The following is a 15,171-nucleotide window of genomic DNA, read 5'->3' as shown; positions in this document are numbered from 1 at the left end:
TACAATTGTTAATTCTAGCCAGGCTAACCAAGAAAAAAAAAAAAAAGAGAGAGAAGACAAATTATCAGTATCCGGAATGATAGAAGGAACATAATCAAGGGAATTTTTAAAAAGTTTATTCCCATAAATTTGATAATTTAAGTGAAAATAACCAATTCCTTATAAGATACAAAAAGCATAGACCATATTCTAAAAAATAAATTCATCAAAATTAAGCTTTTCTTCTTCAAATGACACTTAAAAAAATTAAAAGTCACAGACTGGGAGAATATAGTGGTAAATTTTTTCAGATTAAAATCTGGAAAAGAAAAAGATTTTAACAGATACTTTATCAAGGAAGATATAAAGTTGGAAGATAAACATAGGAAAGGAATTCAACATCATTTAACGAGCACTGATGATATCATAGCATATAGTGACAAAGTTGCAGAATAACCAGAACTCTTAATGTTGTTGATATTGGTGGGGATGCCAAATAGTATAGTGCTCTGAAAAACAGTTTGCCACTGTCTTAAAAAATTAAACATACTCTTACCATACAGCTTAGAAAATCTACTCCCATTGTTTTTTTGTCCAAGAGAAATGAATATATGTGTCCACAAAACAAAAAACTGCACTTGAATGTTTTTAGTGTTTTTAATCATAGTAGCAAAAAATCTGGAAAAACTCATTAACTGATGAGTAGATAAACTGGGGAGGGGGGCATTCACATGATGGAGTACTACTAAGCAATAAAAAGGAGCAAACTCAATAAATATGACAACATAGATGAAACTCAAATACATTTTTGCTAAGTGGAAGAAAACCAGATGTTTGCTGTTGTGATTCCATTCATGTGACATTTTGAAAAGGGAAAAGTCATAGGGACAAGAAACAAGTCAGTTGTTGCCAAGTCCTGGAGATGGAGCAAATGACTACAAGGATCAAGAAGGAACATTTTTGTGAGGATTGAAATGTTCTGTTTATGGTCAAAATTAAAGAACTCTGCATTTGTCAAAATTCCAATGAACTATACACCTAAAGATGATGAACTTTAATGTAATAAATAAATTATATCCCATTATGAGCAGACTTTTTTGAGACAGGTTCTCACTGAGTTACTTAGGGCCTTACTAAGTTTCTGAGGCTGGCTTTGAACTTGCAATTATCTTGCCTCTGCTTCCCAAGTGACTGGAATTACTGACCTGTGCTACCACACCCGGTTTAAAACTAGCTTCTTAAAGGAATACCCAACTATATGCTGTTTATAAGATATAGCATTTAAATACAAAAGGACAAGTAGATAAAAAGATGTTGGCAAAAGATGTATCATGAAAACAGTAACAAAGATTGTCCGACTATAGTAAAATCAAGGTAGACTTTAAGCTGAGAGTTTAAAGGGGGCCCTTTCTTAATGAATAAAAAAGGATAATACAATAGATACATAATAATGGTTGACAAGCATGCACGTGTGTGTGCACACACACAAAGTAAATTTTTGACTGATTTAAACACAATATTATCTAACAATATGATCTAATAGAAGTGTATAGGGTATTATATTCAACATCTGTAGACTGCAAAGAGGAAATATTCATCAAAATAGAACACAGTACTGCAGTCACAGTGTATTTTCTGCAGGCAAGGATTAAACTAAGAAGCAGTAATAGAAGGTTAACCAGAAACCCCAAATTGGTTGAATATTAATGAAAGCCCTTTTCGTTTGTTTGTTTTTTGGTACTACGGATGGAATCTAGGAATCCAGGGACATTCTACTATTGAGCTATATCCCCAGCCCTTTTTGTTTTTTACTTTGAGACAGGGTTTCAGTAAGTTTCCCAGGCTGACTTTAAACTTGTGATCCTCCTGCCTCAGCCTTCTGATTTGCTGGGATTATATGCATGTGCCACCTAGCCCTGTAATCCAAACCTTTTAATTAATCTGTGGATCAAAAAAGATATCATGGTGGAAATTAGAAAATATTTTAACCTAACTACAATTAAAATATAGCATAAGGAGAGCCTGGTATGGTGGCACATATCTGTAACCCCAGCTACTCAGGAGGCTGAAGCAGGAGGATTGCAAGTTCAAGGCAGCCTGTGTGACTTAGAGAGACCCTGTCTCAAAATAAAAAGGACTAGGGATGTAGCTCAGTGGTAAAGCACTTCTGGTTTTAATCCCCAGTAGAAAAAATTGTGTGTGTTTGTGTGTGGGTGTGTGTATATAAAAATTCAAAGACAGACTCAGTGCATGCCTATAATCCCAGTGAGTTGGGAGGCTGAGGCAGGAGGATCGAGAGTTCTAAGCCAGCCTCAGCAACTTAGGGAGGCTCTAAGCAACTTAGTGGGATGTTGTCTCTAAATAAAATATTAAAAGGATTGGGGTTATGAATCAGTGGTTAAGTGCTCCTGGGTTCAATCCCCAGTACCTAAAAATAAAAATAAATAAATAAATAAATAAAATTCAAAGGGTCTGACTAAAGTAGTACTTAGAGAAAGATAAATATCTTTAAATGCATACAGTTAAAAAAATTTTAAATTGATAATATAAACTTTCATCTTATAAAGATAGAATGGTAATTGAAGCCAAATAAGTAGAAGGACATGATAAAAGAGTAGAAGTAAACAGAAAACAAATGAGAAATAGAGAAAAATCAACAGAAACCAAATGTGGTCTTTGAAGAGATTAAGAAAATTTATAACCCCCTGGCAAAACTATTGAAGGAAAAAAAATGTACCACAAATCATTGATATCAGAAATGAAAATGGGGACAGCACTGTAGACTTTGTGTGCATTAAAAAGAGAACAACAGGATATTATGAACAGCTTAATGCCAATAAATTTGACAATTTAGATAACTATACACTTTAAAAAATCATTGTCCAAAACTGGCATAAAAAGAAATAAAAATGATACAATTACTCCAATATTTGTTGAAGAAAGAAAGTGCATGGATATCCTCCCCACAAAGTACATTCCAAGATCAAATGATTTCACTAACATATTCTACTAAACACTTAGGTAGGAAATAATACCAATTTCACACAGCACAAAAAAAAAAAAAAAAAAAAAAAAAAAAAACCGGAAGAAGAGATGAAAAACACAAAGATTTGAAATGAAGAGTAAAGTTGTTTTTGTGGGTACCCAGAAAACCCAAAAGACTATACGAACAAAATATTAGGACAAATACTGTGTTTTCATTTGGTAGTAACAGTTAGAAAATGAAATAATATTTACACAGGCATAAAAAGAAACATAGGTATCAAAAGATGTGCACTACATCATACTTTTAAAAATTACAAAACATTCCTGAGAGATATTTTAGTAGACCTAAATAAATATTCACAGAGTGGAAGATTGAATAGTGTTAAGATCACTTATTCTCTAACTAGTTTGTATAGTCAATGCCATCCAATTCAAAATTCCAATAAGCTTTTTGTAGAAATTGGCAAGTTGATTCGGAAATTTATTTGTAAAGCAAAGGGTCTTCAATAAGCAAAATGATTTTGAAAAGGGAGAACAACTTTGGAAGATTCACACTGCCTAATTCCAAACTTACTATAGAGCCATAGTACGCAAGGTAGTGTGGTACTGGTGTGAAGATAGATATAGAGAACGAATGAGAGTCGGTAATAAATATGAACACCCACAGCTCCTGGATTGATGATAGAGACACTAATGCAATTAATTCCATGGGGAAGGAATGACCCCCTCCCAACTCTTTTCTCTCCATATACGAATACTAGTTCCAGAACTGGGGAGGTAGCTTAGTGATAGAGCTACTTGTGTAAAGCCCTGTGTGATCCAATAGCATTAAAAATAATAATAATTCTAGGTGTATCATAGACCTCAATGAGAAAGGTAAATTAATAAGCATTCTAGGGAGGAAGGAGGGAAATACCTTTCTGACTGGAGTAGGCAAAGTTTTCTTCCCACAAGCAATAACCATAAAGGAAAAGACTTATAAATTAGACAAAATTAAATTTAGTAACTCCTGTTTATCAAAGAGGTATCATTAAAAGAGTGAAGTAGTGAACCATAGACTGAGAGACTTTCACATTTCACATATATGACAAAGAACTAGTATCTACAATATATAATGCCTATAATTAATAACAGAGAATCAACCCAATTTGTAAAATGGCCAAGAATGTTGAGACGTTTCATACAAAAGAATTTCAAAATGGACAATTACCATATGAAAAGATACCCAACATTATTATTCATCAAGGGAAGGCAAATCAAAACCACAATGAAATGACAGTATACTTTCCCTAGAATATCAACAATTAAAATGCAGAGTAAAGATATGGAGCAACTGCATCTCCAGTACATTGTTGATTGCAATGTGGTAAAAGTATTTTAGGAAACTGGCATTTTCCTATAAAGATAAATATATACCTGCCTTCTGACCAAGCAGTTTCAGTCCTAGCTTATGTTTAAGAGTTATGAGTATATTTGCCTCCAAAAGATGTATATAAGAATGTTCATAGCAGATTTATTCATATATAGTCAAACCTGAAAAGAACCAAATATTAATCAATAGAAGATTTAAAATTTGAATGTTCTTACAATGGAAGGTTGATATGGAAACGTAGATAAACCTCAGAGACAATATGTTGAGTGAAATAAGCCAGAAACAAGAAAAAATTCACAGTCCATGCAGGATCAATAGTGGTTTCCTCTTAGTTGTGATGGTGATATTATTGACTGGAACAGGACATAACAGAGTGTTCTGAAGTGAAGAAAATATCCTGTATCTTGATGGTGATAATACTGGCATTTACGAAAATTTCAGAGTTTTCAATTTATGCCCTTTGCTGTGTGTGGTTAATTTTAGACCTCACAAAACCAACAAAGAAACAAAACCCTCAAATGTAGCAACAATTCTATGTTCTAGACTCCATGTAACATCCCCCATGAGTCTGTATCACTGGTTCAGTGATTTTAAAAAATATTTTAAATTGTTTTTTAATGTAAAATAGAAGGCAGAAAGAGGGGGAAAGAAAACTGTTGGTTTAAATTTCCCACTTTAATAATCCTGCTACATTTTCAACAGCCCTGTGAGGGAGACAACTATTCCTATTTATGAATGAGGAAACAAGCTTGTTGGGGTTAGAAGTATTTTCAGTAACAAACTGAGTCAATATTAAAGCCCAAGTGATACTTTATTGCATCTTATTCCATTTTATCATGTCTACAGTTTTAGTAGTCAATCAGTTTATTTTCAAAACTGTTCTTTAACAACAGCACACATCTTACATTGAGACCTTGAGAAAAACTTTGGAATCATAGTTGTAGGAATGTAGACACTACAAACACAAGTTCAAGACCTCTGAGTTAACCTTTGCCAAATGGGCAGTCAGCAGATTTGCATGATACAGAATTCCAAGGGGCCTCAATGTGTTTGTGGTGAGGAGTGGATCTGTTTCTCATTTGAAGCTTTGCCTTTGATTAGCTCAGAGGGAGAGTCCCATCAAGAAAACTGATGTATAGGGAGGAGGCAGGCAGAACTGATAGGTGTAAGCAAGGCCTAAGTCTTTCCCCACTGGAAATACTCTTGTGTTGTGGTGAGGGGCTATAGCTGAAGCTTGTAACCCCACAATCAATTTCAGCTGAGCTTTTAGTCTTTCAGTAAGTCATGAGCAGCCCAGTGGGGACCCCTTTAGAGTGCAGTTGTCATGGGAATATGACTGCTTTAAATGCCCACAGAGGAAGTAAGTGCATTGAGCATAACTACTACTTTGAAAATCTATGATTTGTTATGCTGAGACAGTGTAATAGACTTATTAAGAACACAGCAAGAGTTTGAAAGTTATTTCCAGAATATTATAACCTTATATGTGTAGATTCACAAACTTCATTAGCAAAAAGAATTGTTAGATGTCTACATTAAAAAATGACCACCTGAAAAAAGACCACCTTAAACTAATTCTTCTAAAGTAATACATCTGAAAGTATATTGATTAAAATGTTAAGCCTTAAAAGGGCAATTCAACAGCACCATACTGAATGGTGAGGGAGTACTCAGAGGAGACTGAGGTTCAGGTTACTACTCATATGTGAAATAGGTTCATAAATACCTTCCATGTGACAAATAGTGCATCAATGATTTTTGATGAGTATTCTAATTGTCAATGACTATTCACAGCAGTAAAATTAAGTTATAAATGGACAGAAGAGAAGATTATCTATAGAGGTAGAAAATAGAACACCAAAAAACAACCAAGTTGAGCATTAAAAAAAAAAAAGAAAAAGAAAAAGCAAACAAACAAAAAAATGATGGCACCCATCCACCCATCAGAGAGTGCTTTTGCAGCCGACAGAGTCACCACCCATATCCTTGATAAGTTCAGGGATGTCACTTATAGACAGTGTCTCTGTACCCAAGTTCTACTGAATATTTATTTGTGAATAAAAGAAGCCCCAGAACAAAAGAACTGTAACGCCAAAATGTGTGCCGGCTGATAGAGAACAGGCTAGCTATCCGAGGTTATAGTGGGGGTAAGGGGCTTGGAATTTTGTATGGAAGGCATGTCATCATTCCAGTTGGTTCTATTCCTTCAGGAAATTCCACACCCTGTTCTCACATCAGGTGAAGAGATTATTTCTAGCTCATTGTTTGATGAAGGATTTTTGAAATTAGCATGCTTACTTGTAGTTTTTGTTTTTACCAACAGAAGCTTAAACAAGATATAGAATATCACCAAGCAATTTCAGTGAAAAGTAAAGGACCATTTTAGAAAATTGGTGATGTTCTATTAGGTAACAAGACCAGAAAGCCATCTGACTTTATCAAATGATTTAGGGATCTCATGATTTATTATTTTGTGTTTTTCAAGATTGTTATACCTAGCTGGGCACAATGGCACATGCTTATTATCTCAGCCACTCAGAGAGCTGAGGCAGGAGGATTCCAAGTTTAAGGCCGTTCTGGGCAACTTAGGGAGACCCTGTCTCAAAGACTAAAAGAAAAAAAAAAAAAAGTCTGGGGATGTAACATGGTATGTGTTAGAGTACCCTTGGGTTAAAATAAATAAATAAACAAATAGTTTTACCTATGTAGGCATGTCTCTGTGGCAGTCAGTCATCTTTAATTTGATATCTCTGGAGAAATTCTGTGCTAGGGGTAGATTTGTGAGTCATCAGTTTATTGGTAGCAATAAAGCATTGGCCATGGATGAGATACTTTACAAAAAAATAATGAAAAGGAGGGAAGGCTGAGGTACACATGAGAGAAGTTTGAGTCATGGATGCCAAAGTAGAGAGTTTTAACTGGAAAGAGTATGAACTCTTGTCCAATAACAAAGATTAATAAAGTAGATATGGACAAACATGCATCTATTGAACAACAATTAGATGAGATAACTTTAAGAGTCAATCTGTTGGGATTTAAGTTAGATAAGAGGCAGACTACAGTGATATGAAAAGTGAATCCCAGACAAAGGAATTGATAGTAAATGTTGGTTTCATATTCCAGAGTCTTAACTCTAAGAAAAATTATTGATATGGGCTAAAATGTGCCCCCCACCAATGAAAATTCATATCTTGAAATTTTTTAACCCTGGTGCATCAGAATGTGACCTTGTTTGGAAATAGTCATTGCAGTTATAATTAGTTAAAATGATGTCATTAAAGTGGGTCCTAATCCAATATGACTAGCATCTCTATAAAAGGGGAAATTTGGACATAGACACATTCAGGGAGAATATCAAGTGAGCGTGAAGATGACTGTGTTCAACTAAGGAGAGAAGCCTGGAACTCTTTCTTCCTCAGAGTCTTCAAAAGCAACCAACCCTAGTGATACCTCAATTTCAGACTTCTGCCCTCCACAACTGTAAGACAATAAATTTCTGTTGTCCAAACCTGCAGTTTGTAGTACTTTGATATAGTAGCCCTAGGAAATAAATAAAGTAGTGTAGAAGCTATATAGAAAAATGCAAGGTTGAGGTAAGCTATCTCTTCAAAGATGGGGAAAATCGAATGTATTTTCATGCTTAGAAGAAGTCAGAGAAAGGATACTAGGGCAAGATACTGAAGGAGGTGGACTTCAGTCAGGTGTTTTCAAACTTATAGGCAGCAACCTGCAATAAAGAAATGCATTTGACAGCACGATTTAGCACACCTATGTGTACACATAATTTAAACAGTTTCACTTACTACTTTTAACAATAATAAAGACCCAAAGTTAATAACAAGTATTAATATTTAACATGGTACGGACCATACAAAATCAAAATGAAATATAAAAAAATACTGGCTATAACTAACTGTATTTGTTAACACAGGGCATAGATACATTGCTGGGCTCATCAATATGTTAAATAAAAGCTGTTCATTCTCAAGTATAGGCTTTCCTGAAGTGGATCCTTTCTCCCTGAGCTAAGTCCTGATCCCTCTGCTGGTAGGTGAGAGGTAGCCTCTATCTCTGTGGAAACTTTTAAAAGGACTAAGAACATCCTTGTTGCTTAGAGAACAGTGCAGATGTTCCAGATAGTGTTCCTTGAGGTGTCCTGGCTCATGGGGCTCAAAGAGGGGACCCTGAAAGCTGAAGAGTAGATAAAGTACATTAGTTTCCTATTGCTTCTGTAACAAATTACCACAGTTAGTGGCTTAAAATGACAATTATTTGTTTCATTTTGTTTTTTGCTATTTGGGTTTGTTTTTGTTTTTGTTTTTGTTTTGTTTTGTTTTGTTTTGTTTGGTACCGAGGAATGAACTTGGGGGCACTCTACCACTAAACTGCATCCCCAGTTCATTTATTTGAGACAGAATCTCACCAAGTTGCTGAGCATCTTGCTAAATTGCCAAGGCTGGCCTCAAACTTGGAATCCTCATGCCTTAGCCTCCCAAATTGCTAGGGTGTGCACCACTGTGCTTTACTGATATCTGGTACTTTTTAATTCTGAAAGTAAGTGATCCAAAATGAGTTTCACAAGGCTAAAATCAACATGTCCTTAATTCAAGTTCTTTCTGGAGGCTCTTGAGAAAGAATCCATTCCTTTGCCTTTTCCAGCTTCGGAAGGCACCTGTGTTTCTTGCTTAGGGACTTCTCTTTTGTCTTCAAAGCTAGTAGCACGTCATCTTCAAATCTCTTGGCTCTTAACCTCTTTTGTCCTCACGTCTTCTCTGTCTTTCCTGCCTCCCCCTTTCTCTTATAAGAACCCTTGGCATTACATTGAGCCCATCTGGGTAATCCAGGATAATCTCCCTATTTCATGAAACTTAATTTACTTATATTTGCAAAGTCCCTTTTGCCTTATAAGGCAACATGCACAGGTATCAGGGACTAGGGTGTGGTTATCTTTGGGGGGCTGCTATTATGCTACCACTTGAGGATTCTCTTCTTGTAAAAGAGAAAAGGAGATTACAATACATTGGTGTTCCTCAGAGACTCACTCTGGCCACGTACTGTTCAGGGGATACACAGATGAGTAAGACCCTGTCCTTGCCTGCACAAGCTTCATCTAGGGAAGAGATAGGACCAGGAAGCAGATGCCTAAGCTGTATCATTACCAAGGAAAGTGCTGAGAGGAAAATCAAGGAAGGGTTCCTTATACCTGTTTGGAGTAAATGCTGATAGACACACATGGCAGAGAAGTGGGAAGGCTATGGGAAAATGGTAACCTGTGGTCTGGGGAATTGTGGGCATGAACTGGGAAAGGCAAGGAATATTTTCTTCCTTGGGAAGAGTAAGGGGAAGGGTATGGTGAGCAGGAGAGCCTCACTTAACAGGGATTCCACCACTTGGTTCACATCTCCTACGGTAGGTCACTTTGTCTTCTGGTTTTTTCGCCTGCTCTGCTGGATCCCAAAGGCTTCTCTCACTCTGCAGCAGGTTAAGATGTTCTCTTGTATCATTCCTGCTTTCTTTCTTGGCCTAACCCTCTCTGACTGTCCCTCTTAATGCTTCTCCCATTCTTAGTCCTACTTACAGGCAAGAGGCACTTCTGCGTCCAGGCATTCTTTTTCTGGGTAACCCTGACCTTACTGCTAATGGAGTATTTGGTAGGAGGCACTGAGTATTAACAAGTTACAGGTTCATTTATAGCTGTAAGCCAAGCATAGGGAATGCCTTACTTATTGTTTAGCCCTTAAGTGTTGATACAGTGCTCCAAGTTCAACTTTTCCAAGGAGTTAATTTTTCAAATGTAGATAAATCAGCAGAATCAAAAAGAAATGATCATGAAAGTAAAAGGGTGGGGGAAGCAACTGCAAGAGAAGGAAAGGGCCTAGGAGTCTATATTCATAGGCCATATTTATATATTTATAGTTGCACTGTTCCACTGGGCAGCCACTAGCTAATTGTGGCTGCCTAAAACTTAAGTAAATTGAAATTAAATTAAAATTCATTTCCTTAGTTTCACATTTAAAGTGCTTAACAGCAACGCATTCCTAGTGCCTACTCTATTGAGCAGGGTTGATGTAAAACATCTTCATTATCGCATTAAGTTCTGCAGGACAGGACTGATCAATAGCGATGCTCAAAACTTCCCAACGCCTCATACAACCTCATAAAAGCCTGTATTATAATCATGTCCAAACTCAGGGCTTGTAGAAGGAGACAGTACTGTCTACTGGGAGCCTGTGGGAAATATGTGGAGGTGCTATGGTCATTTAGTGACCCATACGAATGCCAACTGTGGCTCCATGCTCAGAACAGTATCACACATTGCAAAATCGTCCTGTGTCTGGCAAGTCCTTTGAAAGCCCTCCTGAAATCTATTAATCGTGACTTGAGCCTAAATTCTAACTCCATTTCACACATAAACATAAACTAATTTTTGCAGGGTTTTACTACATACCATTTAAGAATTTAACTATGGTATACCTCAAGGGATTTTTTTCTTTAAAAGTCTTCAAGATGCTAGTCATCATTTCAGAAAATCTGAGCACAGACAGCAATGTTACACTGCTTTAATTGCCAGTACAGCTCTATCAGTTCACTGTCACATTCATGGTGATTTTATGGTGAGATGCAAGCATCCTAGCTCATTATATTTTTTGGTATGGCTGAGAAATACTTATTTTATTGTAGGCCTTATACTTCTTTTGGAGTGAGAGTATGATATTTACATTTCCAAACTCTCTGTGAAGGTTATATTATCAAAAGATTTTATTAAAAGAGAATTAAAGGGCCATTAGAAAATATTTGTGATACAAAGGGAGCTTGTTTCATAGAATTGAGAGCCCTTCTGAGCCTTCCTCGCTGCCCCTCCTGCTACCTTCCACCTGTTCCCTCTACCCCACCACATCGGCCTTTTGCTCTTTCTCAAGCTCAGAAAATAGGCTTCTTTTTCAGCCTTTTGTACTTATTTTTCCCTGGCTTTGAACACTTTGTTCCTGGTGGGCTTATTCACTTGGGTCCCAGCTCAAATGTTAGGGAGGCCTTCCCCAGTCCCCATTCTGCAGTGACACCCTATTTCATTCTCTAGCCTGCAGTGCTTAATTACTTACCCCGAGTCTTTCTCATCACCCACCTATTCTGTATCTGACGATTTGCTTATTGTCTGTCCCTTGGCTCACCCCGTGGCAGCAGGGAGTTTGTCTTGTTTACCATTGTACCCAGCCAGCACAGACTTGGGCTCAGTACATCGCCCTCAAAGAAAGGAAAGAATCTTGAATTCCTCAAACGAAGTGCTTAGGGCATTGAGAACACATATAACTTAGGTAGGATCAAGACTTATTTTTTTCTAAGAAACCATTTTCTAGAAATTTAAGATGTATTAAATATTACAACTTCTGCCATTATCAACTTTCTTTTTGTTAGACTAAACAACCCAATTTTTAGTTGCTTTTTCTCCTTGGAATTTATCTCCGGTGATGCTACAAAGAAAGATTTGGGTTTGATATGTTGGATCCCAGTAACAATTTGACAGTTTCCTTACTGCTTATAACCTGCAGTTCCCTACAGAGGCCTCCTCTCCACTGTAGTCTCTGCCAAGCGGTTGTCACAGCATTAATTAAACTGGAAGAATAAAGGCATTGCATGTCATTTTCTATATTGGATGCCTTCATGTTATGGACGTATCTCCATGGAGAATCCCGTACATAAACTGAAAACAAATGCCTACTAACATTACAAAAGCTCAATCAGGATATTGTTAAGAAGAGAAATTGCAGCACACTAAAATGTGAACTCTGTTACTTGTATCATATTTTTAAATATCTAGAAAAATATGAGTTTTCTCCTGTTTTATTTTTCAAATTATATTTCAGCTTCCTCCCCTAAAACATTAAATGGCCACATCTTTTTTGTGGGTACAACCCTTCTGATTACTCTATCCAGGCAACACATTCAACTGTGAAATAAGACATATATTTTCTACTATATCCATACATATTAATGAAATTTGAGATTTAGTTTTAGATATTCCCAGGTATCATACATATAAACTCTAGTAGGCATGTGGAATTTTCAGAATCATGTTTTTAATTCCAGTGAGCATAATAAAACCTAAAATAAGTTAAAAACAGTAACCTTGCTCTTCCCCAACACAGAAGACTCTAGAAAGATAAGACTTTATCCCCACATTCCAAAGGTCAACTCACTGGGCTTCTGTACAACTGGAATTTGCAGATTCCACAAGTAGCCTCTGGAAGCCTTCTCCAGATAGACGTTGTGGATAATTTGTAAAGCACATAGGCCAACCTGGCTGAGTGAAGGCATGACTGGGAGGGAACTGTGAGAAGTCATTAAGAGCTAGAAAGGAGAGAGAAGTCCAAAGCCAAGTTAGATGGGTACTCCCCAGCGTGCTTTGCCCATCATGCCATAGCAATAGAAATTTTAAGTAAGTGTTCCAAATTTTTATAGCAAGTTAACAGAGTAGTTATATTCCTATTGAACCTAATCATTTTATTCTACTATTAATTTAATTATTATTTTTGGATGTATACTTTTAAATTTATTTTTAGTAATTAATTACTATTGTAATGTATAAAAGTCTTGGTTCACTGCAGATTGAAGATTGGAATTTTTAAGTCATTCACCACAAATAATTTTAGAAGCATTGGTTGAAACTATGTAAATAAACCTACTTCCAAAGAATGCACTCTTGGGATACCTGAATTTACAGCATAGAAGTAAAGCTGGTCCTCAGTTTGTGCATTAAAAACACCCCCCAAAATTTTAAATATCACACTGGAGGTCACGTTATTTCTAAGGTATCTTTCCATTTGGTTGATTAATTCATTCATTTAATAAATATGTAGTACTATATGTTCCATTTGCTTAAACTAGACTAGTGAATAAAGTAGTAAAATTGAAGTGTACATTCTACTTTGAGGGAAAAAAAAAGAATAAATGGTAAAAAAACAAGTAAATTACACAAACATAAGGCAGTAAATCAATAACAGAAATGCAAAAGAAGTGCCAGATTGTGTGTAGCATGTGCGTCAGAGAGATGATGTAAAATGCTGTAAGTCTCATTGAGAAAGGGACATTTGAATAACAGTTTGAAGATCATGAAGGGTTAGTCACATAAATTTATGGAGGAAAACTGGTGCAGACTGAGAGAAGAGACAGGGAAAAGATCCTGGGGTGGCACAGCTGGAAAAATGGGGACCAATGAGCAAAAAGGAGACCAGTGTAATAGAGCTGAGTATACAAGAGGAAGTGGGTGGAAATGGGGTCAGAGATGAAATAGGAGCCCTGATGTCTTAGGGCCTCTTGTTGTAAGGACTTTGGCTTTTACTCTAAGAGAAATAGGAAACCATAGAACAAAGACCCTTGAATATAGAGGTGGACTCTTTAAAAGGGTCCCTTGGCCTTCTGTATTTAGAGTATAGTGGGATCTCAGTTGGGAGACTATTCCCAAGCAGGAGGAGGATGTGGTCTGAGGTAGTTGCAGGAGAAGTTGAGTTTAGTTATTTTTTCATAATAGTACTAAAAGGATTTCCTGACCCATTATATGTAGCATTTTAAAGAAAAAGAGAAATCAATTACTTCGGTCTTAACTCTCATTTTCTACCATGATAACTTCAGAAATGTGTTTCCCCAGAGAAACTTCTCTATTATATATGAGAACTACCCAGAGAAGCCCAGAATTCAAACGATGGATTGCAGCCTCCTTTAAGACAGGGCCCATCTTTTCTCATCTCTGACTCCAGCCCAAGTCATGACTCCAGGTACAAAAAATGCTCTAAATAAGAATTTGTTGGCATAAACCTGTATCATACTTTCTTTCCTTTATACAGGACACATGCATGTAATTCTGCCATACATCCTTTTCATTAATCAGCAAACAACACCAGCACCCTCTCATCACTTACATATCGATGTCAATACCTCATTGATATTGACTCTAATTCAGTGGTTTTTACCTTTGAGTGGGACATGGCTATTTGAGCTGCCATATTGGTTTTTATTTCTGATTTTATTGGAATTCTCAGCTCAAGGAAGCACAAAGATATAGTTCTTGAGGAGTTTCCAGATGACATGAATCAAGACTTTCTTGTACTTAGTAATAAACACCTTAAGCCTCCATTTGACCTTCCAGCCAGCACCCTATCATTCAGGCTCTGGACCCTGGTGACAGATCATTGACACCAGAGCATTCTCATACAGGTACTATCTTTTGAAAGCCAGTGGGACCACTGGGCCTTCATCCGGACACTCCATTAGATCTTTTCATCAGACATGCAAACTAGAGAGCTATAATTTTGTTTGTTTGTTTTAACTACACCCCATTTGAAGTTTGAGGTCCAAACCTCTTATCACAGAGCCCTGGATGATGTCAGTAATCTCTTGCTTTTTATACCAAGGGATTCTCCAGTTTTAAAACAACCTCCCATTTAGAAGCCATGAAGATACAACTTACACGGGAGCCCTTCCCAGCCCACTTGAACTTTGAGGCCTGCATCACCATCCCAAAGGTGAGCAGATTTCAGATTTAAGCAGCTTGCCTACGGTCACCTGTTTAGTTGATGCAACCAGGATTTAAACTCAAAGCGTTTGACTCAAGGCTCTTGGATGTTCACCCTCTCACTACTATGCCTCTTAATACCGTCTACCACTTGCCAAATGAGAGTCATATTCTGTCCTCTTACGCTCCAACATCCCCATTTGTGTAAAATCCCACGGAAAGGGGGATGGGGCCTATCTCTTCCAACTTCTATGTAGTTTACCAACCCTGGGCATTCATCTTGTCTGAATTGAACTGCAGCCAGTTCATTTTCAGCCAACTCTCCAAT

Source organism: Sciurus vulgaris (assembly GCF_902686455.1).
Source record: "Sciurus vulgaris genome assembly, chromosome: 8".
NCBI lineage: Eukaryota > Metazoa > Chordata > Mammalia > Rodentia > Sciuridae > Sciurus > Sciurus vulgaris.
This window is presented reverse-complemented; position numbering follows the sequence as displayed.